The sequence below is a fragment of the Coregonus lavaretus genome, assembly GCF_964263955.1.
Source record: "Coregonus lavaretus genome assembly, chromosome: 40".
NCBI classification, from domain to species: domain Eukaryota; kingdom Metazoa; phylum Chordata; class Actinopteri; order Salmoniformes; family Salmonidae; genus Coregonus; species Coregonus lavaretus.
The window spans coordinates 9,017,275-9,035,110 of NC_140027.1; the positions used below are offsets into that span (position 1 = coordinate 9,017,275).

General features: G+C 42.0%; 1 pseudogene across 1 annotated transcript; it reads right to left on the minus strand.

Moving 5' to 3' along the window:
- Positions 1-3,192: 3,192 nt before the first annotated feature.
- LOC311113379 (cytochrome P450 2B4-like) lies at positions 3,193-17,308 on the minus strand (annotated as a pseudogene). Its single transcript has 8 exons — positions 17,129-17,308; positions 14,781-15,096; positions 14,272-14,432; positions 13,807-13,980; positions 5,803-5,941; positions 3,837-4,024; positions 3,543-3,684; positions 3,193-3,386 (listed from the first exon to the last, which is right to left on the minus strand). The product of its transcript is annotated as a cytochrome P450 2B4-like (transcript).
- Between the last annotated feature and the right edge of the window lie 528 nt (positions 17,309-17,836).

The window sequence follows — 17,836 nt, forward strand, 5'->3', positions numbered from 1 at the left end:
CCGTTGAATGTTTCTATGTGTGATTGCTTTTGTCTGTCTGTCACACCTGTGTCCATTTGTGTCTGATTACGTGTTCTATAAGTTGCCTGTGTTGTATTGGTTAGGTTGTGTGTTGTTTTTCGCCTGTCCGTAGTGCTGCGTGTTTTGTATCTGTTTATTTGTTTATTTGTTTTACGCATAGTTTGCGTATTGCTCGCCTCGGTTTTGTTGAGGCCGTTTACTGTATCCTTGCCTGGTGGTTTTTTCACAGTAAACTTTGTTGGACTAAGCTTCGTGTCCTGCGCAAGACTTCCACACATCATACACCTCAGCCTTGACAATTGGTCACATATATGTGTTTAGCAGATGTTATTGCGGGTGTAGCGAAATGCTTGTGCTTCTAGCTCCAACAGTGCAGTAATATCTAACAAGTAATATCTAACAATTTCACAACATATACCCAATACACACAAATCTAAGTAAGGAATGAATTATTAATATATACATATATGGACAAGCATTGACAGCGCGGCATGGACTAAAATACAGTAGAAAAGTATAGAATACAGTATATACAGTGGGGGAAAAAAGTATTTAGTCAGCCACCAATTGTGCAGGTTCTCCCACTTAAAAAGATGAGAGAGGCCTGTAATTTTCATCATAGGTACACGTCAACTATGACAGACAAAATGAGAAAAAAAAATCCAGAAAATCACATTGTAGGATTTTTTATGAATTTATTTGCAAATTATGGTGGAAAATAAGTATTTGGTCACCTACAAACAAGCAAGATTTCTGGCTTTCACAGACCTGTAACTTCTTCTTTAAGAGGCTCCTCTGTCCTCCACTCGTTACCTGTATTAATGGCACCTGTTTGAACTTGTTATCAGTATAAAAGACACCTGTCCACAACCTCAAACAGTCACACTCCAAACTCCACTATGGCCAAGACCAAAGAGCTGTCAAAGGACACCAGAAACAAAATTGTAGACCTGCACCAGGCTGGGAAGACTGAATCTGCAATAGGTAAGCAGCTTGGTTTGAAGAAATCAACGGTGGGAGCAATTATTAGGAAATGGAAGACATACAAGACCACTGATAATCTCCCCCGATCTGGGGCTCCACGCAAGATCTCACCCTGTGGGGTCGAAATGATCACAAGAACGGTGAGCAAAAATCCCAGAACCACACGGGGGGATCTAGTGAATGACCTGCAGAGAGCTGGGACCAAAGTAACAAAGCCTACCATCAGTAACACACTACGCCGCCAGGGACTCAAATCCTGCAGTGCCAGACGTGTCCCCCTGCTTAAGCCAGTACATGTCCAGGCCCGTCTGAAGTTTGTTAGAGTGCATTTGGATGATCCAGAAGAGGATTGGGAGAATGTCATATGGTCAGATGAAACCAAAATAGAACTTTTTGGTAAAAACTCAACTCGTTGTGTTTGGAGGACAAAGAATGCTGAGTTGCATCCAAAGAACACCATACCTACTGTGAAGCATGGGGGTGGAAACATCATGCTTTGGGGCTGTTTTTCTGCAAAGGGACCAGGACGACTGATCCGTGTAAAGGAAAGAATGAATGGGGCCATGTATCGTGAGATTTTGAGTGAAAACCTCCTTCCATCAGCAAGGGCATTGAAGATGAAACGTGGCTGGGTCTTTCAGCATGACAATGATCCCAAACACACTGCCCGGGCAACGAAGGACTGGCTTCGTAAGAAGCATTTCTAGGTCCTGGAGTGGCCTAGCCAGTCTCCAGATCTCAACCCCATAGAAAATCTTTGGAGGGAGTTGAAAGTCCGTGTTTCCCAGTGACAGCCCCCAAACATCACTGCTCTAGAGGAGATCTGCATGGAGGAATGGGCCAAAATACCAGCAACAGTGTGTGAAAACCTTGTGAAGACTTACAGAAAACGTTTGACCTGTGTCATTGCCAACAAAGGGTATATAACAAAGTATTGAGAAACTTTTGTTATTGACCAAATACTTATTTTCCACCATAATTTGCAAATAAATTCATTAAAAATCCTACAATGTGATTTTCTGGAGAAAAAAAATCTCATTTTGTCTGTCATAGTTGACGTGTACCCATGAGGAAAATTACAGGCCTCTCTCATCTTTTTAAGTGGGAGAACTTGCACAATTGGTGACTGACTAAATACTTTTTTTCCCCACTGTACTGTGTTACCAATTGTTTTCTTGGTGACTATGGTCCCAGCTGCCTTGAGATCATTGACAAGATCCTCCCGTGTAGTTCTGGGCTTATTCCTCACCGTTCTCATGATCATTGCAACTCCACGAGGTGAGATCTTGCATGGAGCCCCAGGCCGAGGGAGATTGACAGTTCTTTTGTGTTTCTTCCATTTGCAAATAATCGCACCAACTGTTGTCACCTTCTCACCAAGCTGCTTGGCGATGGTCTTGTAGCCCATTCCAGCCTTGTGTAGGTCTACAATCTTGTCCCTGACATCCTTGGAGAGCTCTTTGGTCTTGGCCATGGTGGAGAGTTTGGAATCTGATTGAATGATTGCTTCTGTGGACAGGTGTCTTTTATACAGGTAACAAACTGAGATTAGGAACACTCCCTTTAAGAGTGTGCTCCTAATCTCAGCTCGTTACCTGTATAAAAGACACCTGGGAGCCAGAAATCTTTCTGATTGAGAGGGGGTCAAATACTTATTTCCCTCATTAAAATGCAAATCAATTTATAACATTTTTGACATGCGTTTTTCTGGATTTTGTTGTTGTTATTCTGTCTCTCACTGTTCAAATAAACCTACCATTAAAATTATAGACTGATCATTTCATCAAACATAAGAGTTATAGATGCAGGTAAGGGAATGGGAGGGCATAAAATCAGAGGTCCAAACTTTGAATCAAAATCACGTTTTTAGTAATTGTTATTTTACTTACAAACACTTGAAAAGAAAATACAATGTGTTGTCAGTAACAGAAACACAAAACCAATGGTTTTAACAATGATATGCATTACAAAATACATGCAAGCATACTGAAATATCTAGTTTGTGAATGATCATTCCAATATCTGATCCTTACAGAAGCTGACATTCTAAGGCATTTAAGGGTGGGTTACACATTGTTGAAAAACGACTTGTCATCTGATGAGTTACTGAGATGAAGGTGAATTATTACAGAATAAGATCTCTAGCTGTCTGACAAAACTAGTGCTCTCGTGGAGACAGTGGGTAGTTCACCCTCTCTCGCTGCTCCTCAGGCGCACTCCCAGGCGGTAGGGTTTTTGAGACTGTATCCCACCAAAGATGAATCTGAAATCTGTGACACCTCCATCCTCAGGCCAGACGAATCGGAAACGCCGAAGCAATGTCACTAGAACCAGGAAGAGCTCCATTCGCGCTAACCCCTCCCCCAGACACACACGAGGTCCTGGGGAACACACACACGGCTCTCAATGAGAACAACATTTCACTCATACTTTCATATGCATGCAGCCAGGTATTTTATGTCAACATATTCTCCTGTCGCTGTACAACATAGTATCATTGATAAGCCTCAGATATTGATGCTTTTCCAAAAAGGCACCTGCTGAGAATGGCAGAAAGGCTTCTGGTTTCACAAACTCTCCGACCTCGTTGAGGAAGTTCTCAGGGTTGAACTCGTGAGGGAATTTCCACTGGCCCTCTTCATGCAGCACCGAAGACAGGTTAGGAATCACCATCGTGCCCTGGAACAGAGGGAGAGAGGGATTAACGGTGAGAAGGAGAGGTACACTAAAGACTGAGACAGCACCCATAATGACATCACTCTAGCCCAGGAGATCTTTATAGTTCAAATGTCACCAACAGGCAGCATATCAGTTGTCATGGTAATGCTCACCTGGGGCAGCTGGTAGCTACATAGTTGCGTGTCGCTGCAGGTAGTATGGAACACGTTAAGAGGAACGGTGTCACTCATGCGCTGTGCCTCGTGGATCGTGGCTTGAACATACGGCATGGCATGTCTGTCCTCAAACGAAGTGTCTGCACGTCCCTCAAGAACATCGGCGATCTCTCTGTGACAGCGATCTGGGACAAACATACAGTGGGGAAAAAAAGTATTTAGTCAGCCACCAATTGTGCAAGTTCTCCCACTTAAAAAGATGAGAGAGGCCTGTAATTTTCATCATAGGTACACGTCAACTATGACAGACAAATTGAGAAAAAAAATTCCAGAAAATCCCATTGTAGGATTTTTTATGAATTTATTTGCAAATTATGGTGGAAAATAAGTATTTGGTCACCTACAAACAAGCAAGATTTCTGGCTCTCACAGACCTGTAACTTCTTCTTTAAGAGGCTCCTCTGTCCTCCACTCGTTACCTGTATTAATGGCACCTGTTTGAACTTGTTATCAGTATAAAAGACACCTGTCCACAACCTCAAACAGTCACACTCCAAACTCCACTATGGCCAAGACCAAAGAGCTGTCAAAGGACACCAGAAACAAAATTGTAGACTTGCACCAGGCTGGGAAGACTGAATCTGCAATAGGTAAGCAGCTTGGTTTGAAGAAATCAACTGTGGGAGCAATTATTAGGAAATGGAAGACATACAAGACCACTGATAATCTCCCTCAATCTGGGGCTCCACGCAAGATCTCACCCCGTGGGGTCAAAATGATCACAAGAACGGTGAGCAAAAATCCCAGAACCACACGGGGGGACCTAGTGAATGACCTGCAGAGAGCTGGGACCAAAGTAACAAAGACTACCATCAGTAACACACTACGCCGCCAGGGAATCAAATCCTGCAGTGCGAGACGTGTCCCCCTGCTTAAGCCAGTACATGTCCAGGCCCGTCTGAAGTGCATTTGGATGATCCAGAAGAGGATTGGGAGAATGTCATATGGTCAGATGAAACCAAAATATAACTTTTTGGTAAAAACTCAACTCGTCATGTTTGGAGGACAAAGAATGCTGAGTTGCATCCAAAGAACACCATACCTACTGTGAAGCATGGGGGTGGAAACATCATGCTTTTGGGCTGTTTTTCTGCAAAGGGACCAGGACGACTGATCCGTGTAAAGGAAAGAATGAATGGGGCCATGTATCGTGAGATTTTGAGTGAAAACCTCCTTCCATCAGCAAGGGCATTGAAGATGAAACGTGGCTGGGTCTTTCAGCATGACAATGATCCCAAACACACCGCCCGGGCAACGAAGGAGTGGCTTCGTAAGAAGCATTTCAAGGTCCTGGAGTGGCCTAGCCAGTCTCCAGATCTCAACCCCATAGAAAATCTTTGGAGGGAGTTGAAAGTCTGTGTTGCCCAGCGACAGCCCCAAAACATCACTGCTCTAGAGGAGATCTGCATGGAGGAATGGGCCAAAATACAAGCAACAGTGTGTGAAAACCTTGTGAAGACTTACAGAAAACTTTTGACCTGTGTCATTGCCAACAAAGGGTATATAACAAAGTATTGAGAAACTTTTGTTATTGACCAAATACTTATTTTCCACCATCATTTGCCAATAAATTCATTAAAAATCCTACAATGTGATTTTCTGGATTTTTTTTCCTCATTTTGTCTGTCATAGTTGACGTGTACCTATGATGAAAATTACAGGCCTCTCTCATCTTTTTAAGTGGGAGAACTTGCACAATTGGTGGCTGACTAAATACTTTTTTTCCCCACTGTACACTCTTTGGCTGGGATTCAATCCAATAAAATTTTGTAGATCGTTTGATATTTAAAGCAAATTTCCTATTGAGCCGACATATGCAGTGTTTACCGTGAATGCGGACACATTGTCTACAAGCGCCATCAAATTGAATTAAATATATGCCAGTGTGTGTATATTTCCTCACCCTGTACATGTTGGTTGGTCATCAGGTGTAGCATGGCAGAGCGGAGGGTGTTGGAAGTCGTGTCTGTCCCAGCAAGGAACAGATCAAGTAGTAGAGACACCATCTGAGTGTGATTAAATGTGGAGCCTCCATCAGCTGTCTGAAACAGACACATGCACGCAGACACACACACACACACACCAAAGGCCTCTGAATTAAATTCTGCATTCCACCCTGCGCCATCCTGTAAAGTACTTCCTCCTCTTCCACCAGCCCAATGAAAATGTTTGCCCTGTTTACGGAAGTCATACCAAAGACTTGTTGGGTTCTATTTTTCTCATAATTGGATCTGTATGTGATGAATAGCTTGGAAGGAATGCATTAATGAACTATACTGATATAAATTGTTTCACATAACAGGCTGTTGTTATTCATGTAAGGAACGTTAGGGGTAGGACAGATAAGACTTGTATTTCTTACAGATGCGAACACTCTCTCTTTGTAGTCTGTGAAACTGTCCTTGAACATGGAGTACAGTGGAATGGTGTCTTTTGGATGCTGACTCCGCAGGTTATTATCATAGCAACTATGCCTGGCAACAAATGGAGTGCCGAGGAGTTGGGACCAACCCCTGCGCCAACGGATTGGCTGAACCACACTCAGTCCTTTGCTCTGGTTGGCCAACAGAAGAAGTGGAGGCTTTCTGTCAGAGTATTTGAAGAAGAACTTAGAACAATGGATCAGTTCTCAGAGTGCCCTGCGTGGTATCTCAGCGGACCCGTATATACGAACCTTCATACTTATCATACATACATTTTGCATATAATAAATTAAGCTTGGATTGAAGATCTCTTGATTCTTATTCCAATACCAGATTTGAATTACGCAATTTCTAACAATTGGTGACCTCCGACTGTGATCTGGTAGTGGAACTTCACTTCGCTGGAATTCACCCAGCCTATTGGACATCACTGTCATCGAACTGTGTTTCACAAATTGCCCGGGCTTCTAAAAAGGTAAGCAAAACACCTATTGTAATATAACTGAAGTTTTGCACATTGGCTTTATCCAAATTAATTTTGTGAAACACCTGTTTGATGTAAGTGAACCCTATTCTACTATAAATAACAATTACAGTATACTACTTCGATTTCATAATGTACTATGCAAATGTTTGATAATTGTGATGGTTAAACCCATGGAATAGTAGAGGTGGCTGTGTGCCCCATAGTAGAGGTGGCTGTGTGCCCCATAGTAGAGGTGGCTGTGTGCCCCATAGTAGAGGTGGCTGTGTGCCCCATAGTAGAGGTGGCTGTGTGCCCCATAGTAGAGGTGGCTGTGTGCCCCATAGTAGAGGTGGCTGTGTGCCCCATTGTAGAGGTGGCTGTGTGCCCCATAGTAGAGGTGGCTGTGTGCCCCATTGTATACCTTTGTTATCTGTGTGTCCTAAGAAACTTTAGTTGTGTGACAAAGAATTACGATTGTGTGTCGAGTGTAAGTGTGTAATTTATGACTGTGGTAGGATTATGACTGTGTATTGTGAGTGAGTGTGATAACTGTATACTACGTTTAACTGTGTAATAACTGTGTACCATTTTGGCTGAGAATACAAACAATATTTTAAAACAGTAAATAATGAGAATTACAATTAGGAAATAAAGTTTAAATTGTGCAAACGTTAACAAAAGACACCCATAGGAGGTACTTTAAATAAATAGGCAGTGCGACGCTATGGCACATATCAGTTCAGACTAGATATGACTAGGTTCAAAGGAGACACTTAAAATTCTTTAAGACAGGGGTGACGTATGCATGAGAGTGTGAATGATAAACCTGTATACCTTGATAGAAAACTAATTGGGAATCAAAGACGTCTGTGCCTGTCCAAACTGTATAAATTTGGGGATAACTGTTGGGTTCGTGATTGTTTAAACCATATAACCCATCAATAACAATTGGGAACATAAAGCTAAAGTGATTAATTGTGTGACTGAACTGGTTTTGAATAGTTGTGTTGAAACAATTTGGTTTATTATTTGATTCAGTGTTTGATGTTTGACATAGCATAATACTGGTTTTAGGTGCTTGGGTTGAGGCTTCTTTTTTGTTGATTATTTGATGTAATGTTGGACCCTGCAAAATACTGGTTAAACAATTAGACTGAAATAATTTGCTTTATCATTTAAATATAAACATGCACCAACTTTAACTAATTAGGTGGGAATAATTTGATTTAAATAATTAGATTAAAGTACTTTAAATAACGACAGAATATTGGAAACACTAACACAGCTCCTCAAAAGAGCCTGCTCCCACCGAGCACTGGAGAGAGAGTTGTGAGGGGAGGGGCTGGAGAGAGCGAAACTGTGGCTTTTGGAGCGAGGAAAGACTGGAGTTGGCTGGGAACACCACGGGGTGATTATTTGAGAGGTGCCTGTGGGTTTCTGACGAGGGATGAGATGGGTGAGAAAGTAGAGAATATTTACATTTGCATTTTTGGTGATTTGGCAGACGCTCTTGTCCAGAGCGACTTGCAGGAGTGATTGGGGTTGAGTGCCTTGCTCGAGGGCACATCGGCAGATTTTTCGCCTGGTCGGCTCGGGGATTGGAACCGGCGACCTCTCGGTTGTTGGCGCGGCGCTACTGATCACTAAGCTGCCTGCCGCCCCATATGAGTTTAAGGTTGTGGCGTTGTTTGATCATGTGATAAGGTTTAATTTGTAATCGGACCATAACTAAAGTGGTTATAGAAGTAATGTATAGGTAGGGGAGAGCCAATAGGGGGCTCCATTGAACTATTATGGTTTATTTGGCATTTCAATGGCATAAGGTGAAATCTGTATGCATGAAGGGAATTCGATTATGTATTATTATAGTATTATGGACACTCCGTAATAAATAAACTGAACCAAACAAGACGTTACTACAGCAATAGAGAATAGTTAATGTTGTTACGTTAGTTCTTAAACCCGATGATAGAGGAAAATGCAGAACACTGTTAGAGTGTGTTTTATTTTGGCTACTAGGGTGTTTGAGACGGAAGGGCTGGCTAGACGGGGGTGATGACGTGGCTGGATGTGCGACGTGAAAGTATTTACTTTGAGAGAATCGTAGATGGTGTGGAGTGACTGGCGATGTCCCTGGTTCGAACACAGGTAGGGACAGTAGATAAAGCTTTCGCAGTGGGGCTATATACCTAGATCACTATGTGGATTGAGAAATGTGAAAGGTTGAATTAGATAGCTTAAATAGAAGTATTCTAGAAAAGTCTATGAAAATATGTTATAAGGTTACCATGCGCTCTCCCCGAAGGAACAAGGGGAGGGTGAGAGACAGTACAGTTCAGATAGTAGGAACATCATTAAATGTATGCTAATCAACGATAGCAAGTAGTTGTTTTATTAATTAGGGCATAATCAGAGAGAACAGTTAAATAAATTGAATAGCGAACTGAAATGGTTTAGCGGGAAATGAGGAATTAGATTGATACAAACAATTATTGATGGGTTAAGACTGGGGATAACCAGGAGAACGAGATTAGCTCATCTTGTTGGAATGTTGCCTAGGGCTAGGGCAGCAGTAGTGAAGTTAGGCAGTATTTAGGTCATAAAAGTGAGCTACCAAATTAAGGCCTGGCTATTTGTGGTTGTTTTTCAAATTGGGGTTTTCAAACAAAAAACAACACACCTAGTATGATGTTTATAAAGCCTTGTTGTTTCAATTTGGGGGGGGTTTCAGCAGGTCAATGGTGATAGGTCTTAGAGGAGCACACAGTGAATTTTATGGAGTTTTTTAGCTTTTGGCTGAGTTTGGGGTATATATGATTTCTTATGAGAATGAATGTCATGAGGACTTAATGAACACTTGGGATAACTAACATTTATGAAATATTTAGAATAATGGTAATGTTTAGTATACTATGGGATTAAACAGTTCGTTAAATGATTTCAATTGCCTCTGAACTCTGTTTTAACATTCTGGTGTTAATTAATCATCCACACTAGTAAATTCTAAAGGCATGAGAGGAGGACTTTAAGATAGTTTATTTTACTAAGTTGAGGGTAATTTGTAATACTGTGCAAATTGTGAAGAAGATTATAGTTTGGTAATAGTATATTTGATTTGAACCATACAATAACAGAAGAGAGAGTGGAGGAATGGCAATTGGATAATGAATTACCAATATTAACTAAAGTGATTGTTTAGGTAGGTGGTAATATTGACACATGGCCAAATCATATGTCAAAAAGGGGGATGGTTGAATTAAATATTAAATATATACGAAGGAGAGGACAAAATACTTTAAAAAAACAACAACACGTATGATAGTTTACTAACCACACCTGCATGTCAGAGGTTTTGTGCCCCACAGGTGAACTAAAGGAGAAGGTGACCCACTCTATCTAACCAGGAGACTGAAGCTGGCCTGGCGGGAAGGGCCCTACCAAGTACTGCCTTTGCCAGCAGAATAGCTGAGAGATCCATCTGGGTGCATGTCACTCACTGCAAAAAGGTAAACCCAGCTACACCTGACGAACAAACACAGAGTTAGGAGAAAGATCCGATCACCACTAGGGCTCGGGGGTTGGCTCCTTAACGGAGATTCCCTTACCCTGTCTGATCATCCCTGTGTGAGTTCGATAGAAGGTTAAGCAATGGGTTGGCCTCTGGCGTCTGACATGTTTTCAGGGCGAGGGTGGGGATTCACAGGTCTCCCAACGGTAGGTAGCTGTCTGATTGTGGGGGCCATATTCCTAACACACACGGACCCTCCTGTTTCAGCCAGAAGTGGTAGTTAACCTAACACAAGTTGAAAAGGCATAGGAGACAGCTAGACGTAGGGAAAGGGGAAGTACTAGGGACTTTAGGGAAGGACATCACCAATCTCCATACACAGTTTAGGGTTGTTGTTACGAACCCCGTGGCTCTAAACGTCTAGGGTGGATGGACATGAGACCCGTAACATAAATTATGCAAATTAGGAGTGTGGCACGGAACAGTGAGAACAAATAGGACACAACTACCATGAACTACCGTCAAACACACATGGTTTATTTCAGAACACACGGTAAGGGTTTGGGAAAAAGGGCTGAGCAGGACCCAAGAAATGAAACAATAGTGTAAAACCCCCTGAACTGATCTTGCCTGCCTCAAGAACCGCTAGGCTACTGCTACCATACAAAAATACAGTGGGTGGTCCGCTCAGGTCTAACTGGTGTTTATAGACAGATTTCTTCCTACGGGTAATGTACGCCCAAGGGCATCTAGCTTAAACTCCCCTTTTCCCAGAAAACACACAAAGCTACCAAACAGGGTAATCAGTAAGTAAATAAGTACACAGGATACAACAGTATCCACACTCAGGTAAAGAAATAGATTCTAATAAAGTTACCAATAGGGTAACCAACAACTTAGTGAGTACACAATACACAGGACACCACCGTGTCCATACTCACATATGGAAAAAGTCTCTCTGTCTCAACAAACACAAGTTTGGTGTTTATAAGATGGGATGTGTGATTGAACAAACGAGTAACAGGTGGTGCATTTCACAGGAATGTTCACTGATTGATCCAATCAGCAGACACCTCAACGACCACCAATCAGGAACATACAGGACACCTGTGATTAGGGCAGAAGGAGAGAAAAACACAGGACACAGGATACCTGTATCCGTAACAGTTGTGAAAGTAGGGAATTATCAGAAATGGCAGTGCGACCCATATAAGGGTAGGTACTGTCTGAAAGTCTGAATTATGCTAAAACAGATTACAGACCTGACAGGTGAGACATCCTCTTCAACTGGGGCACCCTATAGAGTAAACCTCTCTGAGGGAGGTAGTGAGACAGTGCAAACTATAGACCTGAAGGAAGTAGTACAGATGGAGATGGAGTAAATAGATTTTAACCTGTGGTTGGAATGGATTCAGTATACGGTCTAAAGAGGACTGTTATGCCTGTAGGACAGCAAAACCAAGGTTAACAACTACTCCGTTCCCCTTGACAGGCTTTGACTCTCTGTCAGGTTTATCCTCCATGCAAGCCACCTGGGAATGTGGTGAAAGAGTCTTATGGTAACTTGCACTATCTGTTTCCCCCGATAACAAAGTCATCCCAACCTGGGTTGCCTCAGTTTGAAGTCACAGGGGATTCTAATTGTTTTTCTAGGACTAGTAAGACAGGATACATGGTAGGGCCTCTTAGCTCCTGCTCCCACACAGAGAATATCACAACTAAAAGAGACCATGACTAATCTCTCCTCTTTGTTGCAGCCTGAGGATTTTAGGAACCAAAACCAGACCCGTGCTGACATCTGATGGATGTGTGGTGATAACTGATTGTGAACTCACCTACATATGTAAACAATCAAACGTGTCAGAGACTGGTGAGTTGTCACGTAGAAAGTAGGACCTCCTCCAGGAATCCTTTGATGAAAGGATATATATATTGATGGGATAGGAGTACCCCGAGGGGTTCCAGAACAATTCAAAGCTAGGAATCAGATCGCAGCTGGGTTTGAATCAAGTATTTTCTGGTGGTCAACAATTAATAAAAATGTAGATTGGATAAATTGTATTTAATATAACCAGCAAAAGATTTATAAACCACACTCGTGATGCAGTAAAGGGATTAGCTGAGCAGACAGCGGCAACTAGCTTAATGACATGGCAGAATAGAATAGCTTTAGATATGCTTTTGGCTGAGCGGGACGGGGTTTGTGTTCTGTTTGGATATATGTGCTGTACTTTCATCCCCAACAATACAGCACCGGACGGGCCCGTGACCAAAGCGCTTGAGTGACCATCACCACGCTGGCGAACGAACTGGCTGAGAACTCTGGTATTGATAGCTCCATAAACGGGTTGGTGAGAAAAGGAGATGGAGAAGGTGGTTTCCAAACAGATGGTGAGATACGGCCCAATCCCGGACTCCGACCTAAGGAATGAAGGATATGACCTACCAGGCTTGGTGGAGTGACACTCTAGAGGGTGTCTAAAGGGGGCCAAAATGTACTTCCCTGTTGGTGTTTTATGTTTTAATAATCTTATGTTTTGTGTTCTATTCATCCTGTGTTTTATGCTTTATTAATCAAGTTAACCATTGGGTATGTTTGTCTTTCCTTATGTGAAGGTTTGAAGTGCCTGGGTGACTTGTAGCCAACCGTTTGCAAGTTGGGTGTAGATGGAAGGACTGAAGGCCTTTTATTATCAAATTGTCTATTAATAAAAGTGTTTATTTTTGTTTGTATTGTATTTTAATGAGTGACACCCTAGAGGGCGTCAAAAGGGGGAATTGTAGGGTTCTATTTTTCTCATAATTGGATCTGTATGTGATGAATAGCTTGGAAGGAATGCATTAATGAACTATACTGATATAAATTGTTTCACATAACAGGCTGTTGTTATTCATGTAAGGAACGTTAGGGGTAGGACAGATAAGACTTGTATTTCTTACAGATACAAACACTCTCTCTTTGTAGTCTGTGAAACTGTCCTTGAACATGGAGTACAGTGGAATGGTGTCTTTTGGATGCTGACTCCGCAGGTTATTATCATAGCAACTATGCCTGGCAACAAATGGAGTGCCGAGGAGTTGGGACCAACCCCTGCGCCAACGGATTGGCTGAACCACACTCAGTCCTTTGCTCTGGTTGGCCAACAGAAGAAGTGGAGGCTTTCTGTCAGAGTATTTGAAGAAGAACTTAGAACAATGGATCAGTTCTCAGAGTGCCCTGCGTGGTATCTCAGCGGACCCGTATATACGAACCTTCATACTTATCATACATACATTTTGCATATAATAAATTAAGCTTGGATTGAAGATCTCTTGATTCTTATTCCAATACCAGATTTGAATTACGCAATTTCTAACAGACTCTAAAAATGGGATCCGATGCCTCTCTGATTGGCAGATGGATTCAGGGTAAAGCCCTGCAACAGACTAGTGTCCTATCCAGGGGTGTACTTGTACATCAAGCTGCTTAATGCTACAGAAACAGGAGATAGGCTCATGACCTTCTCCTACCTTGTCAATCTGGTCCAGGTAGCAGTCAAGGAGGTCTCTGGGCTCTCCTGCGACCCTTGAACTTTTGTGCTTGGTCACAACCTTCTTGATATGTTCTTTCAGTTGATTAAATTTATGGAAAATGTTCCTGAAGGGCAAAGGGAGGGGCCTCAAGACCGGTATGATTTCATAGAGCTACAAAAGATAGATTGGAGGAAATGGATGTAAAACGTGGATCAGTGTGTCATGTCTAGCACAGAGAGGTCAGTGAGGATCATGTACACTCTTATAAAAAAAGGTTCCATCTAGAACCTAAAAGGATTCTTTGGCTGTCCCCATGGGAGAACACTTTTGAAGAACACTTTTGGGTTCTTTCCCCAGAGGGTTCTACCTGGAACCCAAAAGGGTTCTACCTGGGGACAGCCAAAGAACCCTTTTGGAACCCTTTTTTAGTAAGCATGGAGTGGCACAGGGCTTAGACTGTACCATGGCCCAAGGTGTGAGAGCTTCCTTGGTCAACTCCCCTAACCTCTGGATGAGGGTGAGGATGACCGGGTCGTCGTATTCGAACCTCTCTCCGAAAATCAGGGAGCAGATTATGTTAGACGCAGCCAGATGGAACAGGTGCTGAGGGTCCATCGAACCGCCTACCAATCACAGCACAAGGCAATACACACAGACAAGGTAAGAACGACGATCACAGAGCTACTGAATTGAACAAACTGACAGGATAGATAAAGTAACAACCCCCACAGTCTTTATACCTAATATTAAAACAGTATAGTAAATATTGTCATACTGGGAGTATTACTGAGAGTATCTTATTTCTGACAAGTATGTGTGGCTTTGGAAGTTTGTTACAACTAATAGTTAATAGTGTAATTATTTGATACAGTATTGGAGGATCTTTGGGGTGAATACTAAGTGTCGATAATGACATGAATATGTACGTTGATGACTATGATTACTAGGACGTTGTGTGTGTGGGACTGTACCAGCACTGCTCTCCAGCTCAGTGCAGATGTGGGACACCTCCTCTAGGATGCGCTCTTCCATGGAGTGTTTGCCAAGACCAAAGTTCCTCAGCGTGTTCAGAGCAAAGTGCCGGTGGTCCCTCCAGCTGGAGCCATAATTGGCCGTGACGATCCCTGATCGGCACACACACAAACAAACACACATACAAACACACACAGAGCGGACGTGGGTTGGGCTCACGGTCTCATGCCTGCTACTGTGTCACCCTTAGCCCAAGGGGGGATTTCCTATTGGGCCGATGTACAGACTGAACACGTTACCATAGCGCCTCTTCAGCTGAAGCACAGGAGAGAGACGGTGAGTATTTATTGTGAGAATATAATGTGGGACTTTTATTTTGAAATGTTATTCAGGCACTTGGGAGAAAACGCAAGGGTTGATGGATAAGCTTTCAGTCTTGAGTTTTAGAGTGGTTACAGGAGTAACTCTTGGCTGACTACTATTATTTTGTCCATTTACAAGTTGCGTAGCACTCTGATAATAAACATTGAGTCTCAGTGTCCCTGGTTTCCATTCTTATGTGTAATAACAAAAAAGCTCAACCTTATTCTACACAGTGTTGTTAGTGTGTAATTTCACAATTTCTACCCAGGATAATAAAGTGTTTCCCTTTTTTTTTAATTAAATATTTTCCCCTTGTTTATAAATCCCATTGAATTTTTCGGTTTAGAAATAATGGAATGCGTGGGTTTTATCCCCAATTTTCACTCATTCTTTCAAAGAATTACACTAAATTAGATCATTATTTCTGTTTATTGTCAAATTAATGAATCATTGTCTTTTGTTGAAATTGTGTTATGACATTACAACCTTTTTGAGCATTTTCTAGTCCAATTGTAGCATGATTCCACTCTTTGTATCCGTTTGCATCAGTTTCAATGCGAGACCTTTATTTTGAAGGCAAACCGCTGATTCCACTATTGCTGCTCATTGTCCTAAAACTTTAGCCTACATCACACTTAATACCCATACAGTCAGCCTGGTCTCATAGAGTAGACGTAAAATAGTAAATGTAGATCCGGGACACTCAAATTAGTATGATATGTTACCTTTGGTATGGTTACATGAGACAGATGGTTACTCAAGGCAGTGGTTCCCCAATTATTTTTTGAAAGAACTCTACGGCTTTAAACTTACTCGTGAAGGTTGTAATAGTAGTGCAATTTCGAAATTGGGTAGTGCATCATCAGTTCCTCTTGTCATGTTAGTCATTGCATACCTTAGAGAGCTATTTATAACTTGTCAGAAATCAGATCAACTAGCCCATGTCAGCTACCATTTTTTAATTAGGTTTTTAGCCCATAGATGTTGTCACTCAAATATCACATGAATACACATTAGACATGGCAAAATGTATAGAATTGCAAGAATATAGCTTTAAAACTGCAACATTTTCTTTGCACCCCATGACAAAATTTGTAGAATTGCAGGAAATAAGCTTTAAACCTGCAAAATTTTCTCCACCAACAAGAGGGTGTGAACAGTTTGTGTCATGACCAGTGCTTGTGCCCATAGAAATAGACGTGGTGTGCGCGCAGGGAGGGCGAGGCAAATTCAATACATATTGTACATTTTGCAAATTTGTGACATATAATACAAATTGTAATTCGTAACATATCATAAGAAATGGGTGATGGACATCCATAATACATACCATACGAAACGTAACATATCATACATACTAAATGGAGTGTCTCGGATTTACTATACAGAATAATAGGAATCCGTTGACTTATATTACGGGTTGCTTGTAGAAAGCTTTATCCAAAATATTAGCGTCACCAAAAAAAGGTAATTTCCAGCAGGGTTATCGTAGCAGGTCTCGAGAGTAGGTCTAGCGAGAGTAGGTCTTGCATGCTGACTAGACCAGGGCGCAGGTGCGTCTGCGCGCGCATGTTGAAAAGCGTAAACACATTAAAGTTGGTTGCCAACCGACATATAAAATCCAAAAACGAGGAAGAAGCCTGAAGGAGGAGAGATTACTAGAAATGAACTCTGTTTACCCTTTTATCAGTGGATTTATTGTCAGAGTAGAGGACCTTGTGCATTTCAGGTAAAATAACAACCCAATGTTTATATCCCAGGACAAATGAGCTATCAACAGCAAGCTAGCTAGCTAAATTGCCATAAATGTTTAATACTTTTCTACCTGTCCCCAAATTAATATAGTTGGTTCAGAGTTGGTTTTGATATTTCAACCTGTGTGTCCTGATCATGTCTGGTGTGGGTGTACAAAATCAACATGCGTGCAATGGCGCCCGGTCTAGTCATTATGTAACCCTAGCCTACAACGTATAGCCCACTTTACCCTTTCCAGGTCTTTGAGGGGGTTGACAGGATCCAGCTGTAGCAGATTGCCGAGGATAGGCAGGGGACGGGGTCCTGGTGGGAAGTTTTTAGGTCGGCGGACCCTGATGAAGAAGAATAGAAGGAGGATAAAGAGCCACAACAACACCACCGACCCTAGCATGGCGACTGGGCTTCAGGAAATGTGGATGCTGTATGCTAGGCTACTTCACGATTTAAAGCTGGCTGATTTAAAGATGACGGTTGCCACACACGCAAATTGTGGATTTTGTTTTGAATACTAGGCAGCAGAGGTTTATCAGAGGGATATTTGCTGACTCTAAGTTTACAGTAAGTGTTAGAAATTGCGTAATTCAAATCTGGTATTGGAATAAGAGAAAACATAATCAAGAGATATTCAATCCAAGCTAAATTTATTATATGCAAAATGTATGTATGATAAGTATGAAGGTTCGTATACGGGCTCACTGAAATACCACGCAGGGCAGACAGAGAACTAAACCATTGTTTACAGGTTCTTTCTCAAATACTCTGACAGAGAGTTCCCACCTCTTCTGTTGGCCAATCAGAGTAGACTGAGCGTGGTTTAGACTTACTCAGCCAATCCGTTGGCGCACGGGTTGGTCCCAACCCCTTGGCGCTCCATTTGTTGCACACTCTTTCCAGGCATAAGTTTATCATAACAACCTGTGGAGTTAGCACTTTTTTT